The following is a 14,497-nucleotide window of genomic DNA, read 5'->3' as shown; positions in this document are numbered from 1 at the left end:
CCTGTCAATAATGAGTGACACTATCCATACTAATCAGTCCCCGTTCTTTCCCCTCCTGTCTATAATCAGTGTCCCTACCCATACTAATCATTCCCCTTCTTTCCCCTCCTGTCAATAATCAGTGTCCATACCCATACTAATCATCCCCCTTATTTCCCCTCCTGTCAATAATCAGTGACCCTCCCCATACTAATCACTCCCTCTTCTTTGCCCTCCTGTCAATAATCTGTGCCCCTATCCATACTAATCATCCCCTCTTCTTTCCACTCCTGTGAATAATCAGTGTCCCTATCCATACTAATTACTCCACATTCTTTCCCCTCCTGTCAATAATCAGTGACCCTATCCATACTAATCATTCCCTCTTCTTTCCACTCCGGTGAATAATCAGAGACCCTATCCATACTAATCACTCCCCCTCCTTTCCCCTCCTGTCAATATTCAATGTCTCTATCGATACTAATCACTCCCACTTCTTTCCCCTCCTGTCAATAATCTGTGCCCCTATCTATACTAATCACTCCCTCTTCTTTCACCTCCTGTCAATAATCAGTGACCCTATCCATACTAATCATTCCCTCTTCTTTCCACTCCGGTGAATAATCAGAGACACTATCCATACTAATCACTCCCCCTTCTTTCCCCTCCTGTCAATATTCAGTGTCTCTATCCATACTAATCACTCCCTCTTCTTTACCCTCCTGTCAATAATTAGTGACCCTATCCTTACTAATTAATCCACATTCTTTCTCCTCCTGTCAATAATCAGTGACCCTATCCACACTACTGACTCCCCCTTGTTTCCCCTCCTGTCAATAATCAGTGACCCAATCCATACTAATCACTCCCCCTCCTGTCCCCTCCTGTCAATTATCCGTGATGCTATCATACTAATCACAACCTCTTCTATGCCCTCCTGTCAATAATCTGTGCCCCTATCCATACTAATCATCCACCTTCTTTCACCTCCTGTCAATAATCAGTGACTCTATCCATACCAATCATCCCTCTTCTTTACCCTCCTGTCAATAATTAGTGACCCTATCCATACTAATTACTCCACCTTCTTTCCCCTCCTCTCAATAATCAGGTCCCTATCCATACTAATCACTCCCCGTTCTTTCCCCTCCTGTCAATAATCAGTGACCCTATCCACACTACTGACTCCCCCTTGTTTCCCTTCCTGTCAATAACCGTGATCCTCCCCATACTGATCATCCCCCTTCTTTCCCCTCGTTTCAATTATCCGTGATGCTATCCATTGTAATCACTCCCTCTTCTATGCCCCCCTGTCAATAATCTGTGCCCCTATCCGTACTAATCATCCGCCTTCTTTCACCTCCTGTCAATAAACTGTGACCCTACCCATACTAATCATCCCCCTTCTTTCACCTCCTGTCAATAATGAGAGACACTATCTATACCAATCATCCCCTCTTCTTTCCCCTCCTGTGAATAATCAGTGTCTCTATCGATACTAATCACTCCCTCTACTGTCCCCTTCTGTCAATAATCAGTGACCCTATCCATACTAATCACTCCCTCTTCTTTACCCTCCTGTCAATAATCAGTGCCTCTATCCATACTAAGCACTCCCTCTTCTTTCCCCTCCTGTCAATAATCAGTGATCCTATCCACACTAATCACTCTCTGTTCTTTCCCCTCCTCTCAATAATCAGTGTCCCTATCCATACTAATCACTCCCCCTTCTTTCCCCTCCTGTCAATAATCAGTGACCCTATCCAAACTAGTCATCCGCCTTCTTTTCCCTGCTGTCCTCAATCTGCCCACACGAATCACTCCCCGTTCTTTCCCCTCCTCTCAATAATCAGTGACCCTATCCACACTACTGACTCCCCCTGGTTTCCCCTCCAGTCTATAACCAGTGTCCCTATCCATACCAATCATCCCCCTTCTAACCCCTCCTGTCAATATTCAGTGACCCTACCCATACTAATCATTCCCCCTTCTTTCCCCTCCTGTCAATAATCAGTCACCCTATCCATACTAATCACTCAATGTACTTTCCCCTCCTGTCAATAATCAGAGACCCTATCCAACCTAAACATCTGCCGTCTTTCCCCTCCTGTCCTCAATCTGCCCACATGTATCACTCCCCGTTCTTTCCCCTCCTGTCAATAATCAGTGTCCCTATCCATATTAATCACTCCCTCTTCTTTGCCCTCCTGTCAATAATCAGTGTCTCTATCGATACTAATCACTCCCTCTTCTGTCCCCTTCTGTCAATAATCAGTGACCCTATCCATACTAATCACTCCCTCTTCTTTGCCCTCCTGTCAATAATCTGTGCCCCTATCCAGACTAATCAGTCCCCCTCCTTTCCCCTCCTGTCAATATTCAATGTCTCTATCGATACTAATCACTCCCTCTTCTTTCACCTCCTGTCAATAATCAGTGACTCTATTCAGACTAATCACTGCCCCATCTTTCCCATCTTCTCAATAATCAGTCCCTATCCATACTAATCATTCCCTCTTCTTTCCCCTCCTGTCACTAATCAGTGACCCTATCCGTACTAATTACTCCACCTTCTTTCCCCTCCTGTCAATAATCCGTCCCTATCCATACTAATCACTCCCCCTCCTTACCCCTCCTGTCAATATTCAATGTCTCTATCGATACTAATCACTCCCTCTTCTGTCCCGTTCTGTCAATAATCAGTGACCCTATCCATACTAATCACTCCATCTTCTTTCACCTCCTGTCAATAATCAGTGACTCTATTCATACTAATCACTGCCCCATCTTTCCCCTCTTGTCAATATTCAGTGTCTCTATCGATACTAATCACTCCCTCTTCTGTCCCCTTCTGTCAATAATCAGTGACCCTATCCATACTAATCACTCCCTCTTCTTTACCCTCATGTCAATAATTAGTGACCCTATCCATACTAATCACTCCACTTTCTTTCCCCTCCTCTCAATAATCAGTGTCCCTATCAATACTAATCACTCCCTCTTCTTACCCCTCCTGTCAATATTCAATGTCTCTATCGATACTAATCACTCCCTCTTCTGTCCCCTTCTGTCAATAATCAGTGACCCTATCCATACTAATCAATCCCTCTTCTTTGCCCTCCTGTCAATATTCAGTGTCTCTATCGATACTAATCACTCCCTCTACTCTCACCTTCTGTCAATAATCAGTGACCCTATCCATACTAATCATCCCCTCTTCTTTCCCCTCCTGTGAATAGTCAGTGTCCCTAGCCATACTAATCACTCCCCCTTCTTTCCCCTCCTGTCAATATTCAGTGTCTCTATCGATACTAATCACTCCCTCTACTCTCACCTTCTGTCAATAATCAGTGACCCTATCCATACTAATCACTCCCTCTTCTTTACCCTCTTGTCAATAATTAGTGACCCTATCCATACTAATTAATCCACCTTCTTTCTCCTCCTGTCAATAATCAGTGACCCTATCCACACTACTGACTCCCCCTTGTTTCCCTTCCTGTCAATAATCAGTGATCCTCCCCATACTGATCATCCCCCTTCTTTCCCCTCGTGTCAATTATCCGTGATGCTATCCATTGTAATCACTCCCTCTTCTATGCACCCCTGTCAATAATCTGTGCCCCTATCCATACTAATCATCCCCCTTCTTTCACCACCTGTCAATAATCAGTCACCCTATCCATACTAATCATCCCCCTTCTTTCACCTCCTGTCAATAATGAGAGACACTATCTATACCAATCATCCCCTCTTATTTTCCCCTCCTGTGAATAATCAGTGTCCCTATCCATACTAATCACTCCCCCTTCTTTCCCCTCCTGTCAATATTCAGTGTCTCTATCGATACTAATCACTCCCTCTTCTGTCCCCTTCTGTCAATAATCAGTGACCCTATCCATACTAATCACTCCCTCTTCTTTACCCTCCTGTCAATAATCAGTGTCTCTATCGACACTAATCACTCCCTCTTCTGTCCCCTTCTGTCAATAATCAGTGACCCTATCAATACTAATCACTCCCACTTCTTTGGCCTCCTGTCAATAATCTGTGCCCCTATCCAGACTAATCAACCCCCTTCTTTCACCTCCTGTCAATAATCAGTGACACTATCCATACCAATCATCCCTCTTCTTTGCCCTGCTGTCAATAATTAGTGACCCTATCCATACTAATCACACCCTTTCTTCCTCTCCTGTCAATAATCTGTGGCCCTATCCAAACTAATCATCCCTCTTCTTTGCCCTCCTGTCAATAATCAGTGACCCTATCCACACTACTGTCTTCCCCTTGTTTCCCTTCCTGTCAATAATCAGTGACCCTCCCCAAACTTTTCATCCCCCTTCTTTCCCCTCGTGTCAATAATCAGTGACTCTATCCATACTAATCATTCCCCCTTCTTTCCCCTCCTGTCAATAATCAGTGACCCTATCCATACTAATCACTCCCTCTTCTTTGCCCTCCTGTCAATAATCTGTGCCCCTATCCATACTAATCATCCCCTCTTCTTTCCACTCCTGTGAATAATCAGTGTCCCTATCCATACTAATTACTCCACGATCTTTCCCCTCCTGTCAATAATCAGTGACATTATCCATACTAATCATTCCCTCTTCTTTCCACTCCGGTGAATAATCAGAGACCCTATCCATACTAATCACTCCCCCTCCTTGCCCCTCCTGTCAATATTCAATGTCTCTATCGATACTAATCACTCCCACTTCTTTCCCCTCCTGTCAATAATCTGTGCCCCTATCTATACTAATCACTCCCTCTTCTTTCACCTCCTGTCAATAATCAGTGACCCTATCCATACTAATCATTCCCTCTTCTTTCCACTCTGGTGAATAATCAGAGACACTATCCATACTAATCACTCCCCCTTCTTTCCCCTCCTGTCAATATTCAGTGTCTCTATCGATACTAATCACTCCCGCTACTATCCCCTTCTGTCAATAATCAGTGACCCTATCCATACTAATCACTCCCTCTTCTTTACCCTCCTGTCAATAATTAGTGACCCTATCCATACTAATTAATCCACCTTCTTTCTCCTCCTGTCAATAATCAGTGACCCTATCCACACTACTGACTCCCCGTTGTTTCCCCTCCTGTCAATAATCAGTGACCCAATCCATACTAATCACTCCCCCTCCTGTCCACTCCTGTCAATTATCCGTGATGCTATCATACTAATCACAACCTCTTCTATGCCCTCCTGTCAATAATCTGTGCCCCTATCCATACTAATCATCCACCTTCTTTCACCTCCTGTCAATAATCAGTGACTCTATCCATACCAATCATCCCTCTTCTTTACCCTCCTGTCAATAATTAGTGACCCTATCCATACTAATTACTCCACCTTCTTTCCCCTCCTCTCAATAATCAGGTCCCTATCCATACTAATCACTCCCCGTTCTTTCCCCTCCTGTCAATAATCAGTGACCCTATCCACACTACTGACTCCCCCTTGTTTCCCTTCCTGTCAATAATCGTGATCCTCCCCATACTGATCATCCCCCTTCTTTCCCCTCGTTTCAATTATCCGTGATGCTATCCATTGTAATCACTCCATCTTCTATGCCCCCCTGTCAATAATCTGTGCCTCTATCCATACTAATCACTCCCCCTTCTTTCCCCTCCTGTCAATAATCAGTGACCCTATCCAAACTAGTCATCCGCCTTCTTTTCCCTGCTGTCCTCAATCTGCCACACGAATCACTCCCCGTTCTTTCCCCTCTCAATAATCAGTGACCCTATCCACACTACTGACTCCCCCTGGTTTCCCCTCCAGTCTACAACCAGTGTCCCTATCCATACCAATCATCCCCCTTCTTACCCCTCCTGTCAATATTCAGTGACCCTACCCATACTAATCATTCCCCCTTCTTTCCCCTCCTGTCAATAATCAGTCACCCTATCCATACTAATCACTCCCTGTACTTTCCCCTCCTGTCAATAATCAGTGACCCTATCCAACCTAAACATCTGCCGTCTTTCCCCTCCTGTCCTCAATCTGCCCACATGTATCACTCCCCGTTCTTTCCCCTCCTGTCAATAATCAGTGTCCCTATCCATATTAATCACTCCCTCTTCTTTGCCCTCCTGTCAATAATCAGTGTCTCTATCGATACTAATCACTCCCTCTTCTGTCCCCTTCTGTCAATAATCAGTGACCCTATCCATACTAATCACTCCCTCTTCTTTGCCCTCCTGTCAATAATCTGTGCCCCTATCCAGACTAATCAGTCCCCCTCCTTTCCCCTCCTGTCAATATTCAATGTCTCTATCGATACTAATCACTCCCTCTTCTTTCACCTCCTGTCAATAATCAGTGACTCTATTCATACTAATCACTGCCCCATCTTTCCCATCTTCTCAATAATCAGTCCCTATCCATACTAATCGCTCCTTCTTCTGTCCCCTTCTGTCACTAATCAGTGACCCTATCCTTACTAATTACTCCACCTTCTTTCCCCTCCTGTCAATAATCAGTCCCTATCCATACTAATCACTCCCCCTCCTTTCCCCTCCTGTCAATATTCAATGTCTCTATCGATACTAATGACTCCCTCTTCTGTCCCATTCTGTCAAAAATCAGTGACCCTATCCATACTAATCAGTCCCTCTTCTTTGCCCTCCTGTCAATATTCAGTGTCTCTATCGATACTAATCACTCCCTCTACTCTCACCTTCTGTCAATAATCAGTGACCCTATCCATACTAATCATCCCCTCTTCTTTCCCCTCCTGTGAATAATCAGTGTCCCTAGCCATACTAATCACTCCCCCTTCTTTCCCCTCCTGTCAATATTCAGTGTCTCTATCGATACTAATCACTCCCTCTACTCTCACCTTCTGTCAATAATCAGTGACCCTATCCATACTAATCACTCCCTCTTCTTTACCCTCTTGTCAATAATTAGTGACCCTATCCATACTAATTAATCCACCTTCTTTCTCCTCCTGTCAATAATCAGTGACCTTATCCACACTACTGACTCCCCCTTGTTTCCGTTCCTGTCAATAATCAGTGATCCTCCCCATACTGAACATCCCCCTTCTTTCCCCTCGTGTCAATTATCCGTGATGCTATCCATTGTAATCACTCCCTCTTCTATGCACCCCTGTCAATAATCTGTGCCCCTATCCATACTAATCATCCCCCTTCTTTCACCTCCTGTCAATAATGAGAGACACTATCTATACCAATCATCCCCTCTTCTTTCCCCTCCTGTGAATAATCAGTGTCCCTATCCATACTAATCACTCCCCCTTCTTTCCCCTCCTGTCAATATTCAGTGTCTCTATCGATACTAATCACTCCCTCTTCTGTCCCCTTCTGTCAATAATCAGTGACCCTATCCATACTAATCACTCCCCCTCCTGTCCCCTCCTGTCAATAATTAGTGACCCTATCCATACTAATTACTCCACCTTCTTTCCCCTCCTCTCAATAATCAGTGACCCTATCCATACTAATCATTCCCTCTTCTTTGCCCTCCTGTCAATAATCAGTGTCCCTATCCATACTAATCACTCCCCATTCTTTCTCCTCCTGTCAATAATCAGTGAACCTATCCACACTACTGACTCCCCCTTGTTTCCCCTCCTGTCAATAATCAGTGTCTCTATCGACACTAATCACTCCCTCTTCTGTCCCCTTCTGTCAATAATCAGTGACCCTATCCATACTAATCACTCCCACTTCTTTGGACTCCTGTCAATAATCTGTGCCCGTATCCAGACTAATCATCCCCCTTCTTTCACCTCCTGTCAATAATCAGTGACACTATCCATACCAATCATCCCTCTTCTTTGCCCTGCTGTCAATAATCAGTGACCCTATCCATACTAATCATCCCCCTTCTTTCACCTCCTGTCAATAATCAGACACTATCCATACTAATCATCCCTCATCTTTGCCCTCCTGTGAATAATTAGTGACCCTATCCATACTAATTACTCTACCTTCTTTCCCCTCCTCTGAATGATCAGTATCCCTATCCATACTAATCACTCCCCGTTCTTTCTCCTCCTGTCAATAATCAGTGACCCTATCCGCACTACTGTCTTCCCCTTGTTTCCCTTCCTGTCAATAATCAGTGACCCTCCCCATACTAATCATTCCCCCTTCTTTCCCCTCCTGTTAATAATCAGTGATACTATCCATACTAATCACTCCCTCTTCTTTGCCCTCCTGTCAATAATTAGTGACCCTATCCATACTAATTACTCCACCTTCTTTCCCCTCCTCTCAATAATCAGTGTCCCTATCCATACAAATCACTCCCCGTTCTTTCTCTTCCTGTCAGTAATCAGTGACACTATCCACACTACTGACTCCCTCTTCTTTGTCCTCCTGTCAATAATCAGTGCCTCTATCCATACTAAGCACTCCCTCTTATTTCCCGTCCTTTCAATAATCAGTGATCCTATCCACACTAATCACTCTCTGTTCTTTCCCCTCCTCTCAATAATCAGTGTCCCTATCCATACTAATCACTCCCCCTTCTTTCCCCTCCTGTCAATAATCAGTGACTGTTTCCAAACTAGTCATCCCCCTTCTTTCCCCTCCTGTCAATAATCTGTGCCCCTATCCGGACTAATCAGTCCTCCTCCTTTCTCCTCCGGTGAATATTCAATGTCTCTATCGATACTAATCACTCCCTCTGCTTTCACCTCCTGTCAATAATCAGTGACTCTATTCATACTAATCACTGCCCCATCTTTCCCATCTTCTCAATAATCAGTCCCTATCCATACTAATCGCTCCCTCTTCTGTCCCCTTCTGTCACTAATCAGTGACCCTATCCATACTAATCACTCCCCCTCCTTTCCCCTCCTGTCAATATTCAATGTCTCTATCCATACTAATCACTCCCTCTTCTTTCACCTCCTGTCAATAATCAGTGACTCTATTCATACTAATTACTCCACCTTTTTCCCCTCATCTCAATAATCAGTGACCCTATCCATACTAATCACTCCCTCTTCTTTGCCCTCCTGTCAATAATCAGTGTCTCTATCGACACTAATCACTCCCTCTTCTGTCCCCTTCTGTCAATAATAAGTGACCCTATCCATACTAATCACTCCCACTTCTTTGGCCTCCTGTCAATAATCTGTGCCCCTATCCAGACTAATCATCCCCCTTCTTTCACCTCCTGTCAATAATCAGTGACACTATCCATACCAATCACGCCTCTTCTTTGCCCTCCTGTCAATAATTAGTGACCGTATCCATACTAATTACTCCACCTTCTTTCCCCTCCTCTAAATGATCAGTATCCCTATCCATACTAATCACTCCCCGTTCTTCCTCCTCCTGTCAATAATCAGTGACTCTATCCATACTAATCATCCCCCTTCCTTCACCTCCTGTCAATAATCAGTGACTCTATTCATACTAATCACTGCCCCATCTTTCCCCTCTTCTCAATAATCAGTCCCTATCCATACTAATCACTCCCTCTTCTTTCCCCTCCTGTCAATAATGAGTGACACTATCCATACTAATCAGTCCCCGTTCTATCCCCTCCTGTCTATAATCAGTGTCCCTACCCATACTAATCATCCCCCTTATTTCCCCTCCTGTCAATAATCAGTGACCCTCCCCATACTAATCATCCCCCGTATTTCCCCTCGTGTCAATAATCAGTGACCCTCCCCATACTAATCATCCCCCTTCTTTCTCCTCCTGTCAATAATCAGTGACTCTATCCATACCAATCATCCCTCTTCTTTACCCTCCTGTCAATAATCAGTGTCCCTATCCATACTAATCACGCCCCCTCCTTTCCCCTCCTGTCAATATTCAATGTCTCTATCGATACTAATCACTCCCTCTTCTGTCCCCTTCTGTCAATAATCAGTGTCCCTATCCATACTAATCACTCCCTCTTCTTTGCCCTCCTGTCAATAATCTGTGCCCCTATCCATACTAATCATCCCCTCTTCTTTCCACTCCTGTGAATAATCAGTGTCCCTATCCATACTAATTACTCCACGTTCTTTCCCCTCCTGTCAATAATCAGTGACCCAATCCATACTAATCATTCCCTCTTCTTTCCACTCCGGTGAATAATCAGAGACCCTATCCATACTAATCACTCCCCCTCCTTTCCCCTCCTGTCAATATTCAATGTCTCTATCGATACTAATCACTCCCACTTCTTTCCCCTCCTGTCAATAATCAGTCCCTATCCATACTAATCACTCCCCCTCCTTTCCCCTCCTGTCAATATTCAATGTCTCTATCGATACTAATCACTCCCTCTTCTGTCCCATTCTGTCAATAATCAGTGACCCTATCCATACTAATCACTCCCTCTTCTTTCCCCTCCTGTCAATAATCAGTGACCCAATCCATACTAATCATTCCCTCTTCTTTCCACTCCGGTGAATAATCAGAGACCCTATCCATACTAATCACTCCCCCTCCTTTCCCCTCCTGTCAATATTCAATGTCTCTATCGATACTAATCACTCCCACTTCTTTCCCCTCCTGTCAATAATCAGTCCCTATCCATACTAATCACTCCCCCTCCTTTCCCCTCCTGTCAATATTCAATGTCTCTATCGATACTAATCACTCCCTCTTCTGTCCCATTCTGTCAATAATCAGTGACCCTATCCATACTAATCACTCCCTCTTCTTTGCCCTCCTGTCAATAATCTGTGTCTCTATCCAGACTAATCATCCCCCTTCTTTCACCCCCTGTCAATAATCAGTGACCCTATTCATACTAATCACTGCCCCATCTTTCCGCTCCTGTCAATTATCCGTGATACTATCATACTAATCACTCCCTCTTCTTTGCTCTCCTGTCAATAATCTGTGCCCCTATCCAGACTAATAATCCTCCTTCTTTAATCTCCTGTCAATAATTAGTGATCCTATCCATACTAATTACTCCACCTTCTTTCCCCTCCTCTCAATAATCAGTGTCCCTATCCATACTAATCATACCCCTTCTTTCCCCTCCTGTCAAAAATCAGTGACCCTACCCATACTAGTCATCCCCCTTCTTTCACCTCCCTTCAATAATGAGTGAAACTATCCATACTAATCACTCCCCCTTCTTTCCGCTCCACTCAATTATCAGTGTCCCTATCCATACTAATCACTCCCCCTTCTGTCCCCTCCTGTCAATTAACCGTGATGCTATCCATACTAATCATCCCCCTTCTTTCCCCTCCTGTCAATAATCAGTGACCCTATCCATACTAATCACTCCCTTTTCTATGCCCTCCTGTCAATAATCAGTGACTCTATCCATACTAATCATCCCCCTTCCTTCACCTCCTGTCAATAATCAGTGACTCTATTCGTACTAATCACTGCCCCATCTTTCCCCTCTTCTCAATAATCAGTCCCTATCCATACTAATCACTCCCTCTACTGTCCCCTTCTGTCAATAATCAGTGACCCTATCCATACTAATCACTCCCTCTTCTTTACCCTCCTGTCAATAATTAGTGACCCTATCCATACTAATTACTCCACCTTCTTTCCCCTCCTCTCAATAATCAGTGACCCTATCCATACCAATCATCCCTCTTCTTTGCCCTCCTGTCAATAATCAGTGCCTCTATCCATACTAAGTACTCCCTCTTCTTTCCCCTCCTGTCAATAATCAGTGTCCCTATCCATACTAATCACTCCCCATTCTTTCTCTTCCTGTCAGTAATCAGTGACACTATCCACACTACTGACTCCCTCTTCTTTGCCCTCCTGTCAATAATCAATGCCTCTATCCATACTAAGCACTCCCTCTTATTTCCCGTCCTTTCAATAATCAGTGATTCTATCCACACTAATCACTCTCTGTTCTTTCCCCTCCTCTCAATAATCAGTGTCCCTATCCATACTAATCACTCCCCCTTCTTTCCCCTCCTGTCAATAATCAGTGACCCTTTCCAAACTAGTCATCCCCCTTCTTTCCCCTCCTGTCAATAATCTGTGCCCCTATCCGGACTAATCAGTCCTCCTCCTTTCCCCTCCGGTCAATATTCAATGTCTCTATCCATACTAATCACTCCCACTTCTGTCCCCTTCTGTCACTAATCAGTGAGCCTATCCATACTAATTACTCCACCTTCTTTCCCCTCCTGTCAATAATCAGTCCCTATCCATACTAATCACTCCCCCTCCTTTCCCCTCCTGTCAATATTCAATGTCTCTATCGATACTAATCACTCCCTCTTCTGTCCCATTCTGTCAATAATCAGTGACCCTATCCGTACTAATCACTCCCTCTTCTTTGCCCTCCTGTCAATAATCTGTGTCTCTATCCAGACTAATCATCCCCCTTCTTTCACCCCCTGTCAATAATCAGTGACCCTATTCATACTAATCACTGCCCCATCTTTCCGCTCCTGTCAATTATCTGTGATACTATCATACTAATCACTCCCTCTTCTTTGCTCTCCTGTCAATAATCTGTGCCCCTATCCAGACTAATAATCCTCCTTCTTTAATCTCCTGTCAATAATTAGTGATCCTATCCATACTAATTACTCCACCTTCTTTCCCCTCCTCTCAATAATCAGTGTCCCTATCCATACTAATCATACCCCTTCTTTCCCCTCCTGTCAAAAATCAGTGACCCTACCCATACTAGTCATCCCCCTTCTTTCACCTCCTGTCAATAATGAGTGAAACTATCCATACTAATCACTCCCCCTTCTTTCCGCTCCACTCAATTATCAGTGTCCCTATCCATACTAATCACTCCCCCTTCTGTCCCCTCCTGTCAATTAACCGTGATGCTATCCATACTAATCATCCCCCTTCTTTCCCCTCCTGTCAATAATCAGTGACCCTATCCATACTAATCACTCCCTTTTCTATGCCCTCCTGTCAATAATCAGTGACTCTATCCATACTATCATCCCCCTTCCTTCACCTCCTGTCAATAATCAGTGACTCTATTCGTACTAATCACTGCCCCATCTTTCACCTCTTCTCAATAATCAGTCCCTATCCATACTAATCACTCCCTCTTCTTTCCCCTCCTGTCAATAATGAGTGACACTATCCATACTAATCAGTCCCCGTTCTATCCCCTCCTGTCTATAATCAGTGTCCCTACCCATAATAATCATTCCCCTTCTTTCCCCTCCTGTCAATAATCAGTGTCCATACCCATACTAATCATCCCCCTTATTTCCCCTCCTGTCAATAATCAGTGACCCTCCCCATACTAATCATCCCCCGTATTTCCCCTCGTGTCAATAATCAGTGACCCTCCCCATACTAATCATCCCCCTTCTTTCACCTCCTGTCAATAATCAGACACTATCCATACTAATCATCCCTCATCTTTGCCCTCCTGTGAATAATTAGTGACCCTATCCATACTAATTACTCTACCTTCTTTCCCCTCCTCTGAATGATCAGTATCCCTATCCATACTAATCACTCCCCGTTCTTTCTCCTCCTGTCAATAATCAGTGACCCTATCCGCACTACTGTCTTCCCCTTGTTTCCCTTCCTGTCAATAATCAGTGACCCTCCCCATACTAATCATTCCCCCTTCTTTCCCCTCCTGTTAATAATCAGTGATACTATCCATACTAATCACTCCCTCTTCTTTGCCCTCCTGTCAATAATTAGTGACCCTATCCATACTAATTACTCCACCTTCTTTCCCCTCCTCTCAATAATCAGTGTCCCTATCCATACAAATCACTCCCCGTTCTTTCTCTTCCTGTCAGTAATCAGTGACACTATCCACACTACTGACTCCCTCTTCTTTGTCCTCCTGTCAATAATCAGTGCCTCTATCCATACTAAGCACTCCCTCTTATTTCCCGTCCTTTCAATAATCAGTGATCCTATCCACACTAATCACTCTCTGTTCTTTCCCCTCCTCTCAATAATCAGTGTCCCTATCCATACTAATCACTCCCCCTTCTTTCCCCTCCTGTCAATAATCTGTGACTGTTTCCAAACTAGTCATCCCCCTTCTTTCCCCTCCTGTCAATAATCTGTGCCCCTATCCGGACTAATCAGTCCTCCTCCTTTCTCCTCCGGTCAATATTCAATGTCTCTATCGATACTAATCACTCCCTCTGCTTTCACCTCCTGTCAATAATCAGTGACTCTATTCATACTAATCACTGCCCCATCTTTCCCATCTTCTCAATAATCAGTCCCTATCCATACTAATCGCTCCCTCTTCTGTCCCCTTCTGTCACTAATCAGTGACCCTATCCATACTAATTACTCCACCTTCTTTCCCCTCCTGTCAATTATCATTCCCTATCCATACTAATCACTCCCCCTCCTTTCCCCTCCTGTCAATATTCAATGTCTCTATCCATACTAATCACTCCCTCTTCTTTCACCTCCTGTCAATAATCAGTGACTCTATTCATACTAATTACTCCACCTTTTTCCCCTCATCTCAATAATCAGTGACCCTATCCATACTAATCACTCCCTCTTCTTTGCCCTCCTGTCAATAATCAGTGTCTCTATCGACACTAATCACTCCCTCTTCTGTCCC

This window comes from Hemitrygon akajei, chromosome 3, assembly GCF_048418815.1.
Source record: "Hemitrygon akajei chromosome 3, sHemAka1.3, whole genome shotgun sequence".
Taxonomy (NCBI): domain Eukaryota; kingdom Metazoa; phylum Chordata; class Chondrichthyes; order Myliobatiformes; family Dasyatidae; genus Hemitrygon; species Hemitrygon akajei.
Note: the sequence above shows the minus strand (reverse complement) of the source record.